The 23,472-nt window shown below is 54.8% G+C and overlaps 1 pseudogene; it reads right to left on the reverse strand.

Annotated features, from left to right (window-relative positions):
- Positions 1 to 3,193: 3,193 nt before the first annotated feature.
- The window catches only part of LOC116944266 (copine-4-like), a 37,123-nt pseudogene continuing 16,844 nt past the window's right edge, over positions 3,194 to 23,472 (reverse strand).

The raw sequence follows: 23,472 nt of genomic DNA on the forward strand, positions 1-23,472 counted from the left end.
CGCACACACAGAGACTTGTACACACAGAGACTTGTACACACAGAGGCGCATACACAGAGACGCACACACACAGATATACATACAGAGGCACATACACACAGAGACGCATACACAGAGACGCATACACACAGAGGCACATACGCACAGAAACACACCTGCACAGAGACACATACGCAGATACATACTCACAGATACATACAAAGATCCCCCGTATAGCCTTAACATACTGCTGGGGCAAGTGCTGTTAGCGAGCACCGATGAAGGCCGGAACGGTACACAAGGGGGTGGGTGGCCAGCACCACGCCCGGACGCCTTTGTTTACCCATCGCGCCAGGTACTCATTTTGAGGTTTAGTTGACCTAGGGGAGGCCCAGGACCGGTTCAAATAATTGTCACCGGTGTTGGCAGCCGTGAGCGGGGTTACAGCTCGAGTCGTCGGGTTCCTAGCGCAGTGGGCTAACCGCTACACCACCGCTCTCCACACAATCTAGCATTCATACACACACATACGCAGACACACGCATACGCTTAAACACGATCTCATGCACACACGCACACACTCAAACACGTAGACATGCACTCACACATTACACCATTACACACGCAGACACGCGCAGACACATCTTGCCAGCGTCGTCTTCATCAATGTACATCGTCAGCCGCACTGTGTAGACGTGAGCGGAGGGAACGCGTGCAGTGTGCACAGAGCAACACCGGGGAGCCCAGAGAGCACGGCACTGCCCTCTGAGCCATCATCACCACCGCACGGACACTCACGCACGCTCAGCTATGTGAATTCTGCACACACAGTTACAGAGCGAGTAGATACGCGCATTCATACAACGTACCACCCGTGCACGGGTATGTTGCATTATGCAGAGAGGCGCGCCCAGGGCAAGAGCAGGGAGGGGGGGGGGCAATTGCCGCAAACTTCGCCATCAAACACAAAAATAAAGTTGCTGCTGTCGGCAGTGGCGCGCAAGCAGCATCAGCAGCAACAACCCCGGCGCCTCCATCGGTAGCTGACTCCACATTGTGCCCTCTCTCACTGCTCGCCAGCATGGCTATCAGGCCACCCCCGTGGCTGTGTGTGTGTCTGTGTGTGTCTGTGTGTGTGTCTGTCTGTGTGTGTGTCTGTGTGTGTGTCTGTGTGTGTGTTAGTGTGTGTCAGTGTGTGTGTCAGTGTGTGTGTGTGTGTCTGGTGGTGCCCCTTTTTTAAGAAGGGGGACCGCACAGACTGTAACAACTACAGGGGCATCTCACTCCTCAGTGTGCCGGGAAAGGTCCTGGCAAGGATTATTCAGCATCGCCTTGCCAGGCACGCTGAGGAGAGGCTTGCGGAGCCCCAATGCGGTTTCAGGAAAGGGCGGTCCTGCACAGATGCCATATTTTCTGTCCGTCTGCTACAGCAGAGGTGTAGGGAATTCCAACAAGACCTACATCTCTGCTTTATTGACCTGGTCAAGGCCTATGATACCATCAGTAGGCCTGGGCTCTGGGTCGTTCTTCGTGCTTTTGGAGTACCTGACCCTCTGCTCACGATCATTAAGGACCTTCATGATGGTGAGCGGGCCCGGGTAAAACTACGTGGCCGGGAGTCAGAGCCATTCCCTGTACACCTTGGGGTGCGACAGGGATGTCCTCTGGCTCCCACATTATTTAGCATCTATTTTGACCACGTAGTTCGTGAAGCCTTCAATAGCTGTACCGGGGGAATCTCCATATGGTACAGATATAATGGGAGGCTGATCGATGCCCGGGTGCGGTCAAGGGATGGCTCCCTATTGCTCAACCACGTTATGTATGCTGATGATTTGGTAATAGCTGCTCAGTCAGAGGAGGAGTTGGAGACGCTGCTGCTGAGACTGGAGCGTGCCACTAAGAGGTGGGGCCTTACCATCAGCCCCACCAAAACTAAGCACCTGCCTGGGTATTTTGTACCATCGGACACTCCACCCCCACAACTCCCAATCGGTGATGGGGCAGTTGTGGAGAGAGTGGAGAGTTTCCCATACCTGGGCAGTGTGCTTATGACTGGCTCCAGTTTAACAGCAGAGGTCCCACTCCGAATCAGTCGAGCGGCAATATCTTTTCATCAGTTGCGTAAACGCTGTGTGGAAGCTACCTGGTCTGTCGCTCCGCACTAAGCTTCAGGTCTTCTCGGCCACGGTCATTCCCTCCCTTCTCTACGCTTGCGAAACGTGGACCCCCCCTAATGGAACATCTTCGCCGGTTAGAAACATTTAGGCTGACCTGCCTACGATCCATCCTGGGTTTAACCAGACTGGATTGTGTGAGCTCACAAATCCTTGAAAGATCTGAGCAAGGTCCCATCGGTGAGCTCCTCCGGCGGGCAAGGCTGCGATGGCTGGGTCATGTAGCCCGCATGCCCAGCCACCGCATGCCGAAACAGCTTTTGTTCGGCCGGATTGAGGGGGCTAAGCGGGCGCGGCACGGGCTAGAGAAGAGATGGAGTGATGTGGTACAGGAGGACGTGGAGCTGAGTGGACTTGCCGATGACTGGTACCAGCGGTGTCAAGATCGGCCTCTGTGGAGGAGGCTCGTGAAGGATGCTACTGGGCAGTTGGAGGTAGTCGCCCTCCAACAACAACGGAGGGCGGAGGAGCGACGCTCAGAACAACGAGCGGAGCGCCGGGTGGCTAAAGCACAGCAGGTTGGCACAGTAGGGGGCACAGGTGGTGCATCAGCCAGTCATCTCAGTCAGTCGACCCGTGGCACCTGGGTCTGCCCCGTGACCTCCTGCCAGCGGGCGTTCGACACTTCACGTGGCCTCAAGGTGCACATAGCCTGGCACAAGCGTTGTGGTGACGTCACCGCCACTTAGTGGCGAATGGCGGTTGTTGTTGTGTGTCTGTGTGTGTGTCTGTGTGTGTGTTAGTGTGTGTGTCAGTGTGTGTGTGTGTCTGTGTGTGTGTCTCTGTGTGTGTCTGTGTGTGTGTGTCTGTGTGTGTGTCTGTATATGTCTGTGTGTCTCTATGTGTGTGTGTCAGTGTGTGTGTGTCTGTGTGTGTGTCTGTGTGTCTGTGTGTGACTGTGTGTGTCTGTGTGTGTCTGTGTGTGTCTGTGTATGTCTGTGTATGTGTCTCTATGTGTGTGTGTCTGTGTGTGTGTCTGTGTGTGTCTGTGTGTGTGTCTGTGTGTCTGTGTATGTCTGTGTCTGTGTGGCTGTGTGTGTGTCTGTGTGTGTCTGTGTGTGTGTGTCTGTGTGTGTATAGTGCAGTCTCCAACTATCACTCCGTGTCTCCGGCCCGTCTCTCTGCCTCGAAGGGCTGTTGGCCGAAACGTCGCCCATGATATAGTTATTTATTTTCGGGCAATTGTAAGTTAAATACCATTTGGGATTTATATTTCATGAGGAATATGTAAACGTTTTTAAGAAAACCAATTTTCTGCCCTGGGAACTATCGCACGTCGGTGCGGACGTCTGTCCACATGAGGGGGGTTGGGGCGGGGGGGGGCAGGTGGGGACGAGACTCTCAGAGGGCATGGCCTGTCAGAGGGCATGGCCTGTAAGAGGGCATGGCCTGTCAGAGGGCATGGCCTGTCAGAGGGCATGGCCTGTCAGAGGGCTTGACCTGTCAGACGACATGGCCTGCCAAAGGGCATGACCTGTCAGACAGCATGACCTGTCAGACGGCATGGCCTGTCAGACGGCATGGCCTGTCAGAGGGGATGACCTGTCAGAGGGCATGATCTGTCAGACAGCATGACCTGTCAGACGGCATGACCTGTCAGACGGCATGGCCTGTCAGAGGGCATGACCTGTCAGACGGCATGGTCTGCCAGAGGGCATGACCTGTCAGACGGCATGGCCTGTCAGAGGGCATGACCTGTCAGAGGGGATGGCCTGTCAGACGGCATGACCTGTCAGACGGCATGGCCTGTAAGAGGGCATGACCTGTCAGAGGGCATGACCTGTCAGACAGCATGACCTGTCAGACGGCATGGCCTGTCAGAGGGCATGGCCTGTCAGAGGGCATGGCCTGTCAGAGGGCATGACCTGTCAGACGGCATGGTCTGCCAGAGGGCATGACCTGTCAGACGGCATGGCCTGTCAGAGGGCATGACCTGTCAGACGGCATGGCCTGTCAGACGGCATGACCTGTCAGACGGCATGGCCTGCCAGAGGGCATGACCTGTCAGACGGCATGACCTGTCAGACGGCATGGCCTGTCGGAGGGCATGACCTGTCAGAGAGCATGACCTGCCAGAGGGCATGGCCTGCCAGACGGCATGACCTGCCAGAGGGCATGACCTGCCAGTGAGCATGGAATCCCAGAGGGCTTGGTGGTGGAGGAATTCTCCACCCCGAGCCCTGCTCGCTCTCCTCCGCCCCCCATTCACGTTCATCCCGCCACCCCCCAGGTGACGACAGGACTCCGTTCAGCAGAGGGGATTCAGGAATTCTGCCACTTGTCTGGACGGCTCAACAAGGACACATGGCAAGCTCGTAGCCCCTCCCTCCCTCAGCCCTGCCCAAGTGTCTATAAGGGCAGGATAGACGACATGCCTGTATCAATGAGGGCAGGGTAGAGAGTATGCCCTATGTCTATAGGGGCAGGGCAGAGGGCACGTCAAGAGAGGCAGGGCAGAGGGCACGTCCCGAGGCTGCCTAGAGGGCCAGCGTGGAGGGCACGCGCTGTGAGTGCAGACAGGGGCTGCAGGGCTCCACACGACGGCTGCCGTAGTAGTCCACCACCTGGCGCGGCACCTCCGCCAGCACGCACTTGGCCAGCGCCGCCGGGGACGCCTGCACGCACGCGCACACCACGTGGTCACGCGGGAGACACACGGGGCTCGTCGTCACTCGTCGTCGACACTCATCAACACACTTCACCATCGATCTAGCCGGGCCCGTGGCGGCAGTGGCGGTGGTGGTGGAGGACGCTCTCACGCTCTTGAAGTCGCGGAAGGGCACGAACTGGACGATGTCGCGTGCCGCGGGCTCCCCGCGCGGCGAGCGCAGCACGCCGTCGTCCCCGTCCAGGATCTGCATGTCGGTGAAGTCGGCGTTGCCGATGCCCACGATGATGATGGACATGGGCAGGTGGGAGGCGCGCACGATGGCCTCGCGCGTGTCGGCCATGTCGGTGACCACGCCGTCCGTGAGGATGAGCAGGATGAAGTACTGCTGCTCGGCCGCACGGACACCACCACCGCCACCACCACACCAGGGGTTCAGTCGTCATCACGACAACGGTAGTGATGGTGATGATAGTGATCATTGAATCCGATTACTGATAACGGTATAACAGAAGCAACCAAGGAGAGCCATCCCGAGTCCCATGACTCTCGCTCAGCAGGGTCCCGCTGCTGCCGCTCCGTCGAAGTTTAATCCTCAGAGGTTTTCTGACGATAAGCGATGAGATGTGTTTACTATTATTATTATACACGTGGGAGGAAACCGGAACTCGCAAATAATTCCCCCACGCGTGCGAGGGGGCAACACTCTATCCCTGTACAGATGTAAACAGATGGTGATTATTCCGCACTCTGCTGTGCCGCCTTCTCCTCCCTGACGCCCACGTGAAGGGAGTTTCACAACAACGTCTTTGTGTGATCCAGCAATGCTCGCTACTGTCTCCACAGCACTGGGACATCAACAACAGCAACAACCATCAAACAACATCAATAACCACAACAACAAACATCAACAAACACCAACAATATCAATAACTATAACAAACATCAACATACGTCAACAACGATAAACAACTATGCTTACAAGCAGCAACAGCATCGCCAACCAAAACAACAATCATCAACAAACATCAACAGACATCAATGACCACAACAACAAACATCAACAGACATCAATAACCACAGCAGATCTCAACAAATATCACAGCCAACGCAGAGACTCAAAGTGATCGCTCTTGTCAAGGGCAGAACCCCCCCTCGCCCCCCACCTCGCCCCCCCCCCCGCGATGGTGGCGTGAGCGCGGCCTTGAGCTGCTCACACGGTGGGGGTGGAGGGGGGTGTGGGGGAGGAGGCGCGTGGAGGAGTGGGGGGCAGTGGGGGAGGGGGAAGGATGAGCGGGAGAAGGAACGAGGAGGAGGGAATGAGGAAGTGGGGTGGGGGGACTGAGTGGGGGGGGGGGTGAAGAGGAGGAGGGGGTTGACGATGATGACGAGGTGGAGGAGGTGGGGGGGGGTACCGAGGCTTGCTTGGTGTTCTCCTCCTCGATGGCGAACTTGGCCACCTTGTTGATGATGGGAGCGATGTTGGTGGGCCCGTACAGTTGGGATCTGGGGCAGGCAGTTCTGGTAGGCCTCCACCACGCCCTGGATGCCTGGGGACAGCAGCAGCAGCAATGCAGTGGATACCGTGCCCACACCACCGTCGTCATCGCGAGCCCATTCTCTATCCACTGCTGATTAAGGCCACCCCGCACCGTCGCTCACAGTCCAGCGCTGCTACCGCCCACAATCTCACTCCGGCACTGACACCGATCCTAGCGCTCCATCTCCACGCTGGGCGGAGATTTGTGTCCTGCTCAAAGCGGGGACTGGAGCTACGGCGGCGTCCGGGCTGTGTCGGGTGGAGGAGGGTGTACGACACACACACAGAACACACACGTGACTGAACCACAGTCACCCACCAGCAGAGGCCGAGCATCGCTGTGGTATTGAGACTCCAGGAGGCTACAAGAGGGATGCTTTTGTCTCGTGTTGACGTGCGGCGCGACTGAAAATGAATCCAATTTTGAGGACCCCTCGCTCCCCCCCACGGGAGTGAGTTGCCATGCGTCTCTGGCTGACGACGAATCGTGATGACACCCCCCCCACCCGCTCCACCCCTCCTCACCCGCTCCACCCTCCTCACCCGCTCCACCCCCCCCACCCGCTCCACCCCCCCCAACCCGCTCCACCCCCCCCACCCGCTCCCCCCCCACCCGCTCCACCCCCCTCCCCCATCCACTTCCACACCCCCCCATCCGCTCCACCCTCCCCCACTCCCACCCGCTCCACCCCCCCCACCCGCTCCACCCCCCACCCGCTCCACCCCCCCACCCGCTCTATCCCCCCCACCTGCTCCACCCCCCTCCCCCATCCACTCCACCCCCCCCATCCGCTCCACCCCTCCCCCACTCCCCCCCCACCCGCTCCACCCCCCCCCCCATCCGCTCCACTCGCCCCCTCTCTCACCCCCCTCACCTCCACCCTCCCCCCCACCCCTCACCCCCCCACCCCCGTGAGATGATGGCAATGCTGCGTTACGGGTTGATGATTTATTATCATAATGCAAATGGTAATTACCATCATCAAGGCGATGAATATTCTTGGGTTTGAGATTGTTGTGATTATAGTAACGAGAAAGGCCACAGCAATTGTTCGCGTGTTTACTTCTCTGACGATGATAATCACGAGTCAGGGTGGTGGTGATGAATGATGTCAAACATTCAGATGTAGATGATATTCATAACGTTCATCATGAACGACGAAGTCGGAGCACGAACACTGCAATGCAGAATCTTGACGACGAGAACTTCACGAGGATCCTCATCCATGATGAAGATCGTTTGTGATTACTGAGACTGCCAGGGGCAGGACTAGAGGGGCAGACCCCAAACAAAATTTGTTTAAAATCGGGACTCCGTTAATTAAAAAAAGCACAAATACAAATGTCCCCCGTGTAGCCTTTAACAGACTGTTGGGGCAAGTGCTGTGAGCAAGCAGCACCTATGAAGGCCGGCACGGTACACGAGGGGATGGGTGGCCAGAACCGCTTTGGCGATGTTCACACGCACACACATAGACTGTATATCAACATGTAGACTGTATATCAACACGTAGACTGTATATCAACATGTAGACTGTATATCAACATGTAGACTGTATATCAACACGTAGACTGTATATCAACATGTAGACTGTATATCAACATGTAGACTGTATATCAACATGTTGACTGTATATCAACATGTAGACTGTATATCAACATCACCCACGTAACTCGCCCATAACAATCGAGTAGCCGTCATCGTGATGATGATGATGGAATCAGCGAGCTGTACCTTCGCACACGGGGTTGTCCAGGTTGAGGTTGAGCGCAAAGTCGTGGGAAACCTGCGAACGAGACCAACTGATGAGACAGCGAATGTCGAAACCATCGCTTCAGAGTGTTGCTTGTGCTGAACCAATGCTGCTGTAACGATGCAGTCCCAGAAGGATTAATGCCGCGTGGCCAATGGAGTGACGGACGCGTGGAGGAGGAGAGGTCTGTCTGATGCGAGTGGCCACGCGCTCCGTGCCACGTGCGCGGGACTCGGCCTCGCCACCCCCACGGTGGCGGGCGCCCATGCAGGGTCTACCCAGGGTGAACAGATTAAAGGCGCAGCCTGCAAGGTCCTCCACTAGAGCGAGCTGGAGGAGAGCAAACTCTACAGGGGACTTGGGCCACTCTTCCACATTGGGCCTGGGTAGCCCACACTTGAACTCAGCATTATGATAATGACGATCATAATCATCAAATGTCACAACTCTTATGAATTATGTAATAATTAGGGTCCTAGAGGATGCATCACCACAATCATAATTTTAAATTAATGAATAATCAGCATCCTATTTATACTAATTGTGTTCAAAATAATGAATGTGAAATTCATAAATAATAACGCCAATCGTCATCCGAACCGTCATAATGATGAACGTCATCAGAATCGTCATAACGCTAATCGTCATGATAAGCGTCATGATAATCGTCATTAGAATCGTCATAACGCTAATTGTCATGATAATCGTCATCAGAATCGTCATAACGCTAATCGTCATGATAATCGTCATTAGAATCGTCATAACGCTAATCGTCATGATAATCGTCATTAGAAACGTCTTAACGCTTATCGTCTTGATAATCGTCATTAGAATCGTCATAACGCTAATCGTCATCCGAACTGTCATAATAATAATCGTCATCAGAATCGTCATAATGATCATCGTCATCAGACTCGTCATAATGATCATCGTCATCAGACTCGTCATAACGCTAATGGTCATCAGAATCGTCGTGACGCTGATCGTCGTTCTTTGTGACGTCGGTGCGACGCACGTGATAGTTGGGGGGGATTCTGGCTCCGAAGCCGTACGCCGGGAAGAGTTTGTCACTGCGAACAGAAACACAGCCACGCGTCACAATGCGGTGGGACGGGTTGCTCGTTTATAAACCGTGTGCTTGCGTTGCCCGTCGCGTCCCCGCCCCCGACCCAACTCGCGCGACATCTCCGCCCCCCCCCCCTCCCACGTGGTTTGTGTGGCCACTCGGAAGGTCGTGAGTTCAGATCACGTCTGGCGGTGGTTTCGAATCGGCCCATCATCCCTCCGGGGATCCAAAAAATCAGTAGCACTTTGCGGGTCAGTCGACGGCGGTTGTGGGTCGACTCACCCCCACCGCAGGGAATGGGGAATTTCCACCACTGGCCCTGGAGGGCTGCAAACGGGCGATCGGCACCCAATGCCCGAATTGTTAACCGGGGCAGAAGGAGATCGCTTAGAGTCTTAGACTTTGAGAAGTGAGCAGGGGGGGGGGGGGGGGTGGGTTCGTCCTGCGATCTCCCGTGCCTGTCGTAGTCCTGGCAGATCTCCCCCACGGAAACCAGCGCCTTGAGGTACTCGTTGGGCTGGTACGGGTGGATGTAGTGCAGCGAGCACGAGTTCTTGGGGTCCCCGTTGGAGGCGGTGAAGTCCACCGCCACCTGCGTGGGGATCGACCGTTGCAGAATCTCCTCCGCACGCGGCCGCAACGCAGCGGCAGCTGTAGCAGCAGTAGTAGCGGCAGCAGTAGCAGCAGTAGCAGCAGTAGTACTAGCAGCGGTAGCAGCAGTAGTAGCAGCAGTAGTAGCAGCAGTAGTAGCAGTAGCAGCAGTAGTAGCTGTAGTAGCAGCAGTAGTACTAGCAGCTGTAGCAGCAGCAGTAGTAGCAGCAGTAGTAGCAGCAGTAATAGTAGCAGTAGTAGCTGTAATAGCAGCAGTAGTACTAGCAGCAGTAGCAGCAGCAGTAGTAGCAGCAGCAACAGTAGCAGCTGCAGTAGTAGCAGCAGCGGCAGTAGCAGCAGCGGTAGAAGCAGCAGCGGCAGTAGCAGCAGCGACAGTAGTAGTGGCGGTAGCAGTAGCAGCAGCAGCGGTAGAAGCAGCAGCGGCAGTAGCAGTAGCAGTGGCAGGAGTAGCAGCGGCAGCAGCAGTAGCAGCAGCAGCGGCAGCAGTAGCAGCAGGAGTAACAGCAGCAGCGGCAGTAGCAGCAGCAGTAGCAGCAGTAACAGCAGTGGCAGCAGTAACAGCGGCAGGAGTATCGACGAACCGTCACTGCCTCGACAGCGCTGGGTGACTCCCCACGTGCAGCAGAGAGAGCGGGGGGAGCGGGGGGGGGAGCGGGGGGAGAGCGGGGGGAGCGGGGGAGAGCGAGGAAGAGTGGGGGGGGGGGGGGGAGCGGGGGGGGAGCGGGGGGTGAGTGGGACGAGGCGCGCCCTCACCGTGAACTGGATCTGACAGCCCCCCATGATGTAGTCGAGGAAGGAGTAAACTCGCTGGATCTGCTCGGCGCACGCGAGGGAGAGAGCCACGAGGGGGGGGGGGGGGGCGTTACAGACGAGGCGCTCCACGGGGCGCAGAAGCCGACGTGAGTTGGCCACAGTAGCGGGGGGGGGGGGGGGGGGTGTAGTGGTGGGGGGGTGTAGCGGGGGGTGGTGTAGTGGTGGGTGTAGTGGTGGTGGTGTAGTGGTGGGGGGTGTAGCGGGGGGTGGTGTAGCGGAGGGGGGTGTAGCGGGGGGGGGGGTGTAGTGGTGGGGGGTGTAGCGGGGGGTGGTGTAGCGGTGGGGGGGTGTAGTGGTGGGGGTGTAGTGCTGGGGGGTGTAGCGGGGGGTGGTGTAGTGGTGGGTGTAGTGGTGGTGGTGTAGTGGTGGGGGGTGTAGCGGGGGGTGGTGTAGCGGAGGGGGGTGTAGCGGGGGGGGGGGGTGTAGTGGTGGGGGGTGTAGCGGGGGGTGGTGTAGCGGAGGGGGGTGTAGTGGTGGGGGGGTGTAGTGGGGTGGTGTAGTGGTGGGTGGTGTAGTGGGTGGGTGTTAGTGGTGGGTGGTGTAGTGGTGGGTGGTGTAGCGGAGGGGGGTGTAGTGGTGGGTGGTGTAGTGGTGGGTGGTGTAGTAGTGGGTGGTGTAGTGGGTGGGTGTAGTGGTGGGTGGTGTAGTGGTGGGTGGTGTAGCGGTGGGTGGTGTAGCGGGGTGGTGTAGTGGTGGGTGGTGTAGTGGTGGGTGGTGTAGTGGTGGGTGGTGTAGTGTGGTGGTGTAGTGGTGGGTGGTGTGTAGTGGTGGGTGGTGTAGCGGAGGGGGGTGTAGTGGTGGGTGGTGTAGTGGTGGTGGTGTAGTGGTGGGGGGTGTAGCGGGGGGTGGTGTAGCGGAGGGGGGTGTAGCGGGGGGGGGGGTGTAGTGGTGGGGGGTGTAGTGGGGTGGTGTAGTGGTGGGTGGTGTAGTGGGGTGGGTGTAGTGGTGGGGGGTGTAGTGGGGTGGTGTAGTGGTGGGTGGTGTAGTGGGTGGGTGTAGTGGTGGGTGGTGTAGTGGTGGGTGGTGTAGCGGAGGGGGGTGTAGTGGTGGGTGGTGTAGTGGTGGGTGGTGTAGTGGTGGGTGGTGTAGTGGGTGGGTGTTAGTGGTGGGTGGTGTAGTGGTGGGTGGTGTAGCGGTGGGTGGTGTAGCGGGGTGGTGTAGTGGTGGGTGGTGTAGTGGTGGGTGGTGTAGTGGGTGGGTGTAGTGGTGGGTGGTGTAGTGGTGGGTGGTGTAGTGTGGTGGTGTAGTGGTGGGTGGTGTAGTGGTGGGTGGTGTAGCGGAGGGGGGTGTAGTGGTGGGTGGTGTAGTGGTGGGTGGTGTAGTGGTGGGTGGTGTAGCGGTGGGTGGTGTAGTGGTGGGTGGTGTAGTGTGGTGGTGTAGTGGTGGGTGGTGTAGTGGGGTGGTGTAGCGGTGGGTGGTGTAGGGGGGGGTGTAGTGGTGGGTGGTGTAGTGGGGTGGTGTAGCGGTGGGTGGTGTAGTGGTGGGTGGTGTAGCGGTGGGTGGTGTAGTGGTGGGTGGTGTAGTGGTGGGTGGTGTAGCGGAGGGGGGTGTAGTGGGGTGGTGTAGCGGGGATGGTGTAGCGGGGGGTGGTGTAGCGGGGATGGTGTAGCGGTGGGGGTGTAGGGAGAGGTGTAGCGGAATGTGGTGTACCAGGGTGGTGTAGCGGGGAGGGTGTAGCGGGGGGTGGTGTAGCGGTGAATTAATAACAACATCAACAACAAGGTAATAGCAGGTGACCACGGCGGTGGGTGCCGCGTGGGTGTGGCTCACCCTGCACTGCGTGAGGATCACGACCCCAGAGTTTTTGTAATTCCTCCTCTTGAGCTTGTACTTGGGGTTGATGCAGTTCCACTGCACCTGCAGGGCCAGGGGATGGGGGGGGGATAGCGATACTAATGATTGCGTTGATGGTGGTGGTCATTGTTACGTTGATGATGATGGGATAATGGTGATGGTGATGATCATTGTGGTGGTGGTGGTGGTAATGGTGGTGGGAGTTGGTAAATATCATTTTAATGGTGATGATGCTGGTGATGGTAATGATTGATGTTCGTGGTGGTGATGATGGTTGTGGAAATAATGATGTTGATGATGTTATGATGGTAATGTGTGATGTTGATGTTATGATGGTGATGTGTGATGGCGATGTTGATGTTATGATGGTGATGTTAGTGATGATGTTGATGATAGGAATAGGTTTTACCCTTTTAACTGGCACAAAAACTGACACCTTTATTCAAGGCATCATGTTTGCAATAACCACAACACAAGCAGTCAAAATGCAAACAAAAAAGACAACTCTGATAATAATAATATGCCCTATATCTTGTTTCTGGCAAAGGAGGTCTCATAATGATGTTGATGATGTTGATGATGATGTTGATGTTATGATGGTGATGTGTGATGGTGATGTTCATGATGATGTTCATGATGTTGATGATGATGGTAATGTTGATGTTATGATGGTGATGTGTGATGGCGATGTTCATGATGATGTTCATGATGATGTTGATGATTTTGATGATGATGGTGATGTTGATGTTATGATGGTGATGTGTGATGGCGATGTTGATGTTATGATGGTGATGTGTGATGGTGATGTTCATGATGTTGATGTTCATGATGATGGTACCTGTTTGCCATCGCGGGCTCCCAGCATCTCGTTGAATGTCGAGGAGAACTCCCCGATGAGGTCGTGCTTTCCACTTGAGTCCCAGTCCCACACCACGAACTGAACCACAACCACCACAACAACCACCACCACCACGAACTGAACCACAACCATCACCACAACCACCACAACAACCACCACCACCACAAACTGAACCACAACCACCACAACAACCACCACAACAACCACCACCACAAACTGACATCACAACCACCACAACAACCACCACCACAAACTGACATCACAACCACCACAACCACCACCACCACCACGAACTGACATCACAACCACCACAACCACCACCACGAACTGACATCACAACCACCACAACAACCACAACCACCACCACCACAAACTGACATCACAACCACCACAACCACCACAAACTGAACCACAACCACCACAACAACCACCACAACAACCACCACCACCAACTGACATCACAACCACCACCACAACCACCACCACAAACTGACCTCACAACCACCACAACCACAACTACCATAAATACAACCACAACCAGTCACAAACACAGTCAAAACCATTAACACAACCACCACAGTAACCACAATCACAACATAACCACCGTTACAAACCACGGAGCATCATAACCACAGTCATAACCACCACGGCCACAGTCATAACCACAGTCAACACGGCCACAGTCATAACCACAGACAACACGGCCACAGTCATAACCACAGTCAACACGGCCACAGTCATAACCACAGTCAACACGGCCACAGTCATAACCACAGTCAACACGGCTACAGTCATAACCACAGTCAACACGGCCACAGTCATAACCACCACGGCCACAGTCATAACCACAGTCAACACGGCCACAGTCATAACCACAGTCAACACGGCCACAGTCATAACCACCACGGCTACAGTCATAACCACAGTCAACACGGCCACAGTCATAACCACAGTCAACACGGCCACAGTCATAACCACAGTCAACACGGCCACAGTCATAAAAACAGTCAACACGGCCACAGTCATATCCACCACGGCCACAGTCATAACCACAGTCAATACGGCCACAGTCATAACCACAGTCAACTCGGCTACAGTCATAACCACAGTCACGAATACAAAACCACAACTTTGGCTCACCGACTCAAACACTCCAGGGGAGGGAGGAGGCGAAACTCCGCGAGGTTTGGGCAGAAACCCCCCTCCCCCTAAGACTCCCTCCACCCCCACACCACCCCGCTAATTACCTTAATTAGTCTGTCGTAATTGCAGCTGCAGAGCGAGTTGATGGAGATAGTGAAAGGCGCCCACACGGGGTTCAGGTTGTTCTTGATCACCTGGACACAGGCAAGGGGTGGGGGAGGGGGGCTCAGGGGACGTCACCCCCCGCGGTGCAGCCTCGCCATGACCTCGTGGTGGCGTCACAGCGAGTCGCGGTGTCGTCACAGCGAGTCGTCACAGCGAGTCGCGGTGTCGTCACAGCGGTGTCGTCACAGCGAGTCGCGGTGTCGTCACAGCGAGTCGTGGTGTCGTCACAGCGAGTCGCGGTGTCGTCACAGCGGTGTCGTCACAGCGAGTCACGGTGTCGTCACAGCGGTGTCGTCACAGCGAGTCGCGGTGTCGTCACAGCGAGTCGTGGTGTCGTCACAGCGAGTCGCGGTGTCGTCACAGCGGTGTCGTCACAGCGAGTCACGGTGTCGTCACAGCGGTGTCGTCACAGCGAGTCGCGGTGTCGTCACAGCGAGTTGCGGTGTCGTCACAGCGGTGTCGTCACAGCAAGTCGCGGTGACATCACAGCGAGTCGTGGTGTCGTCACAGCGGTGTTGTCACAGCGAGTCGCGGTGTCGTCACAGCGAGTCGTGGTGTCGTCACAGCGAGTCGCGGTGTCGTCACAGCGAGTCACGGTGTCGTCACAGCGGTGTCGTCACAGCAAGTCGCGGTGACATCACAGCGAGTCGCGGTGTCGTCACAGCGGTGTCGTCACAGCGAGTCGCGGTGTCGTCACAGCGAGTTGCGGTGTCGTCACAGCGAGTCACGGTGTCGTCACAGCGGTGTCGTCACAGCGAGTCGCGGTGTCGTCACAGCGAGTTGCGGTGTCGTCACAGCGGTGTCGTCACAGCGGTGTCGTCACAGTGGTGTCGTCACAGCGGTGTCGTCACAGCGAGTCGTGGTGACATTAGCAGCTGGCCTGCAAGCCCGGGATGCGTCTGCCAGTAGGGGGCCGGTGACTGTTCGGTGTCATGGCGATGTCACCACAGCGGGCGACATCGGCCTTGAGGCCGACTCGTGTCTTTGTGACGTCAGACTATCGTCGGTCGCCTCGAGGGAGGCGTCGGATTGGCCGCTTCAGCCCCCCCCTCCTCCGACCTTGCCCGCGTTAATATTCCTGCTCAGAGGCAACGACCCGCGCCCTCCCCTGCCCCAGGAGGGAGGACTTCCGGAGCCCCTCCCCACCACCCCCACGTCACAAGCTATGGACAACGCCGCGAGCAACGGCAGCGCAAGGAGCCCGCGCCCCCACCTCGCTCCTGTGCACCAGCTGGAAGGTGTCGTCGTCGTCCAGCTTGTGGATCTCCAGGAAGGGGTCCGACTTGCTGAAAAGGTCCTGGTGGGGGCGGGGTGGGGGCGGGGTGGATGTAAGTTGGGGATCGCCGGTCGAGGGGTTCAGACCCCCTGGCCCCTCGTTAGGCGGACCCCGCTTGAACCGTGGCGGAAGGTGACAGGGAGCGTTCGGGTGACCGATGGTCTGTTCGTGACCTCAACCCTCTCCCTTACCCCCACCCTGCAAACCCCTCTCCCGTTCTCCCTCCCACTCTATTATCTCCCCTCTCCCCTCCATACCCTCCCCTCTCTTCTCAACCCTCTTATCCCCTCCCCCCTCTACCCCCTCCCCCCTGTACCCCCTCTCTCCCATTCCCACTCCCCCCTCTACCCCCTCCCCCGTTACCCCCTCTCTCTCATTCCCACTCCCCCCTCTACCCCCTCCCCCCTGTACCCCCTCTGCCCCCCCTCGCCCCGCGCGCCCCACGCACAGTCCCCTCTCTAGCACGCACGCCAACTACATTATCTCTAAATCTCTAACACATTTGCTGACATTTCTGAAAATTGCTTTTATTCCTCCGCGATAATGAAGGCCGCTCCCTCTCTCCCTCTGTCTCCCCCCGCCCATGATGCTCCGTGTGCCTCTTTATTTATTTATTTAACTCCAATTCGGTTCCAGCCGCCGGCAGAGCGGAAACTGCGGGCTCCGTAGAGGCTCCACACTCCACTCCAGGATTTGCGATTTCCGGTCATAATAATGCGCGCAGGTGGAGGCACTGATAATTTACTTGGAACGCAACAGCAACGAATGATGATTTCGATGATAAGTGGCGATGATGCCGATGGTGGTGGTGATGATGATCGTGATGATGATGGTAGTCATGATGTCAACGATGACGATTAAATGTGTGATGATGGTGATGTCGGTGGTGATATCAATGATGACTATGATGATGATTAGGTTTGTGATTATTACGATGATGGTGATGATAATGGTAGTGATGTGAATGATGATGATTAAGTATGTGATAATGATTATGATGTCAATGATGTTGACGCTGTCGATGATGATGACGATTATGTCGATGGTGATGGACTAATCCTGGTTACGACTCAGCTGCTCAATGCTGTCTGAAAGCTACCCGGCCAGTCGCTTCACACGAAGCTCCGGTTCTTATCGGCCACAATGATGTCCTCCCTTCTCTATGCTTGCGAAACGTGGATCTCTCTAAAGTAACATATGCACTGGTTTGAAACATGCAGACTGGTCTGCCAATGATCCATCCTGGGTTTAACCAGGCTGGATTGTGCGAGCTCACAGATCTTTGACAGATCCCCACACAGTCCCATCATCGATAAGCTCCTCCGGCAAGCGATGATGTGATACAGGAGGATATGGTGATGTGATACAGGAGGATATGGTGATGTGATACAGGAGGATATGGTGATGTGATACAGGAGGATATGGTGATGTGATACAGGAGGATATGGAGCCGAGTTTACTTGTCGAAGGCCGGTACCAGCGGTGTCAAGATCGGCCTCTGTGGAGGAGGCTCGTGAAGGACGCCGCTACTGAGCAGTTGGAGGCAGTCGCCCTCCAACAACAACGGAGAGCGGAGGAGCGACGCTCACAACAACGAGCGGAGCGCCGAGCGGCTAAAACGCAGCGAGTTGGTACATTGGGGATCACAGTCATTACGGTCAGTCAATCCACGACACCTGGGTCTGTCCCGTGACCTACTGCTCGTGAGCTTTTGATACTTCACGTGACCTCAAGGTGCATCTAGCCTGGCACAAGGGTCGTGGTCACGTCACCACAACGGGAGTAGCGAACGGCGGTGGAAGTTGTTGTGGTTGTGCTGACACAGAGAGAGGGAGAGAGGCGGTGTGCGTGTGTCGGTCTAGCGTGGCGCTGTTGCGTCTCATCGCTCACGATGCCCCCAACAGACTCTACCCTTGACTCATCCTCGAGACAATGGGGTGGGGGGGGGCACTATCATAGCCCCCTCCCCTCTCTCTCCCATCACCCCCCTTGCACTCCTTCCCCGAGCACGCGCTGCGGTAATTGGTCGCGGTAATTGGTCACGCGGCGTGACGTTGACACCACGTGGACTGTGATGAATGCCCCCCCCTACCCTCACCTTGTCATCCAACTTCCTCGCGCTGAAGAACAACTCCACGTAGTTGTTGTTGCCCGAGAGCTCCTCGGCGATTATCTGAGTGCGGGGGGCAGGAGGGGGAGGGGGTAAGGGGGAGTGGGCGAGGTGGAGGGGGGGCAGAGTGAGTTTGCTAATCAAGTCGAAGAGCTGAAGTGTCACGTGGCCTGTGTTGGTGGTGGACACGCGGAATGGGCGTGGGTCGAGCAGGGCGCGGACATTGACGCCGGGCACCTGGACCAGCGAGGAGACAGAGGGGGAGAGAGCAATAGAGAGAGGGAGGGAGATAGAGAGAGAGGGAGAGACTTTGACTTTTAAACAACTTTTTATTGTCGCCAGCAGCAAAAGCACTGGAGGCGATTTCGATATGAAATACACAAAGTCACCAGCAACACAATTGAAAATAAACACTACAAATCCACGCGCTGTGGCGCTAAAAAGCACCGCGCACAACACGAAAGAAAAGTCACATGGTGGTTGTGGTGATCATCGCGCACGCCACAGTGACGAGCGAGCGCTTCAGAAGGTGAACACGTGGGGGGTGCCGTCCACGCTGGTACAGAGAGGGGCTTGTCCGGCTCCCCAGCGTTCGAAGAAGACGCGCTGCACATCACCGACACGTGTGTGTGGTACGTGGCGTGCTCCAGCCGGAGCCGCGCCTTCAGCAGTCCCCTGAACACTGGAAGCAGCACAGAGCAGCCGTCAGTGTCACCTTCCAGCGTCTTTTTTCTCGTTCTGTACACCGCCGACTTCGCCCACGAGCACCGCGACGAGAGAAGCGCCGCGCGTTCGCGATCACCGCGACTCGAGCTGCCTCCGCTGCGCGGACTCTGGTGGAGTCCGGATCGCAGCCTCGTCGCCAGCGAATGAGCGAGCCGCTGGAGCGGCGATGGTGCGCGTCTGCAGGGCCCCCAATGAACTCCCCGGAGCAATGAGGAAGCTTTGGTGAGTGGCCCAGCTGCTTGCATCGGGCACGCGGACGCGAGGGGGTTGGTCACCCGCGGAGATGGAGCGATCGGATCGCGAGCAGCGAGGAGGAGCGAGAAGGATTGACTGTTGGTTGTATCACGTGACCGGTGAGGGATGGACACGGCTCGGGGTGGGCGGCCTTCATCCAGCAGTGGAATGATGATGGATGTTTGCGTCCATAAAGGGGCAGTGTTTGTTGTAAAGTAAATGTGATGGTGGACTCACTGTGATGGTGGACTCACTGTGATGGTGGACTCATTGATGTGGTGGGATTACGGTGATGATTGACTGTGGTCGACTCGCAATGGCGGACTTAATGAAGGTGGACGCACCGAGATGGTGGACTCACAATGATGGTTAACTTACTATGATAGTGGGTTCTCTGTTGTGGTGGACTCACTGCTGTGGTGGACTCACTGATAGAGTGACTCACTGCTGTGGTGGACTCACTGTTGTGGTGGACTCACTGTTGTGGTGGACTCACTGTTGTGGTGGACTCACTGCTAGATTGACTCACTGCTGTGGTGGACACACTGTTGTGGTGGACTCACTGCTAGAGTGGACTCACTGTTGTGGTGGACTCACTGTTGTGGTGGACTCACTGCTGTGGTGGATTCACTGTTGTGGTGGACTCACTGCTAGAGTGACTCACTGCTGTGGTGGACTCACTGCTGTGGTGGATTCACTGCTGTGGTAGACTCACTGATAGAGTGGACTCACTGTTGTGGTGGACTCACTGCTGTGGTGGACTCACTGCTAGAGTGGTCTCACTGCTGTGGTGGACTCCTCACTGCTAGAGTGACTCACTACTGTGGTGGACTCACTGTTGTGATGGACTCACTACTGTGGTAGACTCACTGCTAGAGTGGACACACTGTTGTGGTGGACTCACTGCTGTGGTGGACTCACTGCTAGAGTGACTCACTGTTGTGGTGGACTCACTGCTGTGGTGGTCTCACTGTTGTGGTGGACTCACTGTTGTGGTGGACTCACTGCTGTGGTGGTCTCACTGCTGTGGTGGACTCACTGCTAGAGTGACTCACTGCTAGAGTGGACTCACTGTTGTGGTGGACTCACTGCTAGTGGACTCACTGCGGTGGTGGACTCACTGCTAGAGTGGACTCACTGTTGTGGTGGACTCACTGCTGTGGTGGACTCACTGCTAGAGTGGACTCACTGCGGTGGTGAACTCACTGCTGTGGTGGACTCACTACTGTGGTAGACTCACTGCTAGAGTGGACTCACTGTTGTGGTGGAATCACTGCTGTGGTGGACTCGCTGTTGTGGTGGACTCACTGATGTGGTGGACTCACTGCGGTGGTGGACTCACTGCTAGAGTGGACTCACTGCTGTGGTGGACTCACTGTTTTGCGAACTCACTGCTAGAGTGGTCTCACTGCTGTGGTGGACTCCTCACTGCTAGAGTGTACTCACTGCTGTGGTGGACTCACTGCTAGAGTGATTCACTGCTGTGGTGGACTCACTGCTGTGGTGGACTCACTGTTGTGGTGGACTCACTGTTGTGGTGGACTCACTGCTAGAGTGACTCACTGCTGTGGTGGACTCCTCACTGCTAGAGTGCTGTGGTGGACTCACCGTCAGGATTGATTGTAGTCGACTGGCAATGGTGGACTGAGTGAAGGTGGACTCACCGTGATGGTGGACTTGCCCGCGTGCTTGCCATGCTTGAGGACCAGTGGCTTGGTGATCTTCTTGTGCGACACGATCTGGCAGACAGAGGACGAGTCAACCACGCGGAGAGTCGATGAATAGCGAGTCGATGAATAGAGAGAGAGAGAGTCGATGAATAGAGAGAGAGTCGATGAATAGAGAGAGAGTCGATGAATAGAGAGAGAGTCGAGTTATAGAGAGAGAGTCGATGAATAGAGAGAGTCGATGAACAGAGAGAGTCGATGAATAGAGAGAGACGATGAATAGAGAGAGAGAGTCGATGAATAGAGAGAGTCGATGAATAGAGAGTTGATGAATAGAGAGAGACTCAATGAATAGAGAGAGTCGATGAATAGAGAGTCGATGAATAGAGAGAGTCTATGAATAGAGAGTCGATGAATAGAGAGAGAGAGATGATGAATAGAGAGAGTCGATGAATAGAGAGTCGATGAATAGAGAGAGACTCGATGAATAGAGAGAGTCGATGAATAGAGAGTCGATGAATAGAGAGAGAGAATCGATGAATAGAGAGTCGATGAATAGAGAGAGGGTCGATGAATAGAGAGAGTCGATGAATAGAGAGAGTCGATGAATAGAGAGAGAGTCGATGAATAGAGAGTCGATGAATAGAGAGAGAGTCGATGAATAGAGAGAGTCGATGAATAGAGAGAGAGTCGATGAATAGAGATAGTCGATGAATAGAGAGAGAGTCGATGAATAGAGAAAGTCGATGAATAGAGAGAGAGTCGATGAATAGAGAGAGAGTCGATGAATAGAGGGAGTCGATGAATAGAGAGAGAGTCGATGAATAGAGAGTCGATGAATAGAGAGAGTCGATGAATAGAGAGAGTCGATGAATAGAGAGGGTTGATGAATAGAGAGAGAGTCGATGAATAGAGAGTCGATGAATAGAGAGAGACTCGATGAATAGAGAGAGTCGATGAATAGAGAGAATCGATGAATAGAGAGTCGATGAATAGAGAGAGAGTCGATGAATAGAGAGAGAGTCGATGAATAGAGAGTCGATAAATAGAGAGAGTCGATGAATAGAGAGAGTCGATGAATAGAGAGTCGATGAATAGAGAGAGTCGATGAATAGAAAGAGTCGATGAATAGAAAGAGTCGATGAATAGAGAGAGTCGATGAATAGAGAGAGTCGATGAATAGAGAGGGAGTCGATGAATAGAGAGAGTCGATGAATAGAGAGTCGATGAATAGAGAGAGTCGATGAATAGAGGGAGTCGATGAATAGAGGGAGTCGATGAATAGAGAGAGTCGATGAATAGAGAGAGACGATGAATAGAGAGAGAGAGATGATGAATAGAGAGAGTCGATGAATAGAGGGAGTCGATGAATAGAGGAGAGAGAGACGATGAATAGAGAGAGTCGATGAATAGAGGGAGTCGATGAATAGAGGGAGTCGATGAATAGAGGGAGAGTCGATGAATAGAGAGAGTCGATGAATAGAGAGAGTCGATGAATAGAGGGAGTCGATGAATAGAGGGAGTCGATGAATAGAGAAAGTCGATGAATAGAGAGAGAGTCGATGAATAGAGAGGGAGTCGATGAATAGAGAGAGTCGATGAATAGAGAGAGAGTCGATGAATAGAGAGTGAGTCGATGAATAGAGAGAGTCGATGAATAGAGAGTCGATGAATAGAGAGAGTCGATGGAATAGAGAGTCGATGAATAGAGAGAGTCGATGAATAGAGAGTCGATGAATAGAGAGAGAGTCGATGAATAGAGAGAGAGAGTCGATGAATAGAGAGAGTCGATGAATAGAGAGAGTCGATGAATAGAGAGAGAGAGTCAATGAATAGAGAGATAGTCGATGAATAGAGAGAGAGAGTCGATGAATAGAGGGAGTCGATGAATAGAGGGAGTCGATGAATAGAGAGAGTCGATGAATAGAGAGAGTCGATGAATAGAGGGAGTCGATGAATAGAGAGAGAGACGATGAATAGAGGGAGTCGATGAATAGAGGGAGTCGATGAATAGAGGGAGAGTCGATGAATAGAGAGAGTCGATGAATAGAGAGAGTCGATGAATAGAGAGAGTCGATGAATAGAGAGAGAGAGTCAATGAATAGAGAGGGAGTCGATGAATAGAGAGAGAGAGTCAATGAATAGAGAGAGAGTCGATGAATAGAGAGAGAGAGTCGATGAATAGAGGGAGTCGATGAATAGAGGGAGTCGATGAATAGAGAGAGTCGATGAATAGAGGGAGTCGATGAATAGAGGGAGTCGATGAATAGAGGGAGTCGATGAATAGAGGAGAGAGAGACGATGAATAGAGAGAGTCGATGAATAGAGGGAGTCGATGAATAGAGGGAGTCGATGAATAGAGGGAGAGTCGATTAATAGAGAGAGTCGATGAATAGAGAGAGTCGATGAATAGAGGGAGTCGATGAATAGAGGGAGTCGATGAATAGAGAGAGACGATGAATAGAGAGAGAGACGATGAATAGAGAGAGTCGATGAATAGAGAGAGCGTGGGGGTCGTGTGTGCCCTGCGAGAGGATGGAGGAGCGAGACTGGTGAAGAATGGAGGTGATGGTGGGTGATGTTGGGTGATGTTGAGTGATGTTGGGTGCTGTTGGGTGATGGTGAGTGATGTTGAGTGATGTTGGGTGATGTTGAGTGATGGTGAGTGATGGTGAGTGATGTTGGGTGATGGTGAGTGATGGTGAGTGATGTTGAGTGATGGTGAGTGATGTTAGGTGATGGTGACTGATGGTGAGTGATGTTGGGTGATGGTGAGTGATGTTGAGTGATGGTGACTGATGGTGGGTGATGTTGGGTGATGGTGAGTGATGTTGGGTGATGTTCAGTGATGTTGGGTGATGTTGGGTGATGGTGGGTGATGTTGAGTGATGTTGAGTGATGTTGGGTGATGTTGAGTGATGTTGGGTGATGTTGAGTGATGTTGGGTGA

This window comes from Petromyzon marinus, chromosome 20 (assembly GCF_048934315.1).
Source record: "Petromyzon marinus isolate PM22_M1 ecotype Great Lakes invasive population chromosome 20, UKy_Petmar_22M1.pri1.0, whole genome shotgun sequence".
In the NCBI taxonomy this organism is placed as follows: Eukaryota; Metazoa; Chordata; class Hyperoartia; order Petromyzontiformes; family Petromyzontidae; genus Petromyzon; species Petromyzon marinus.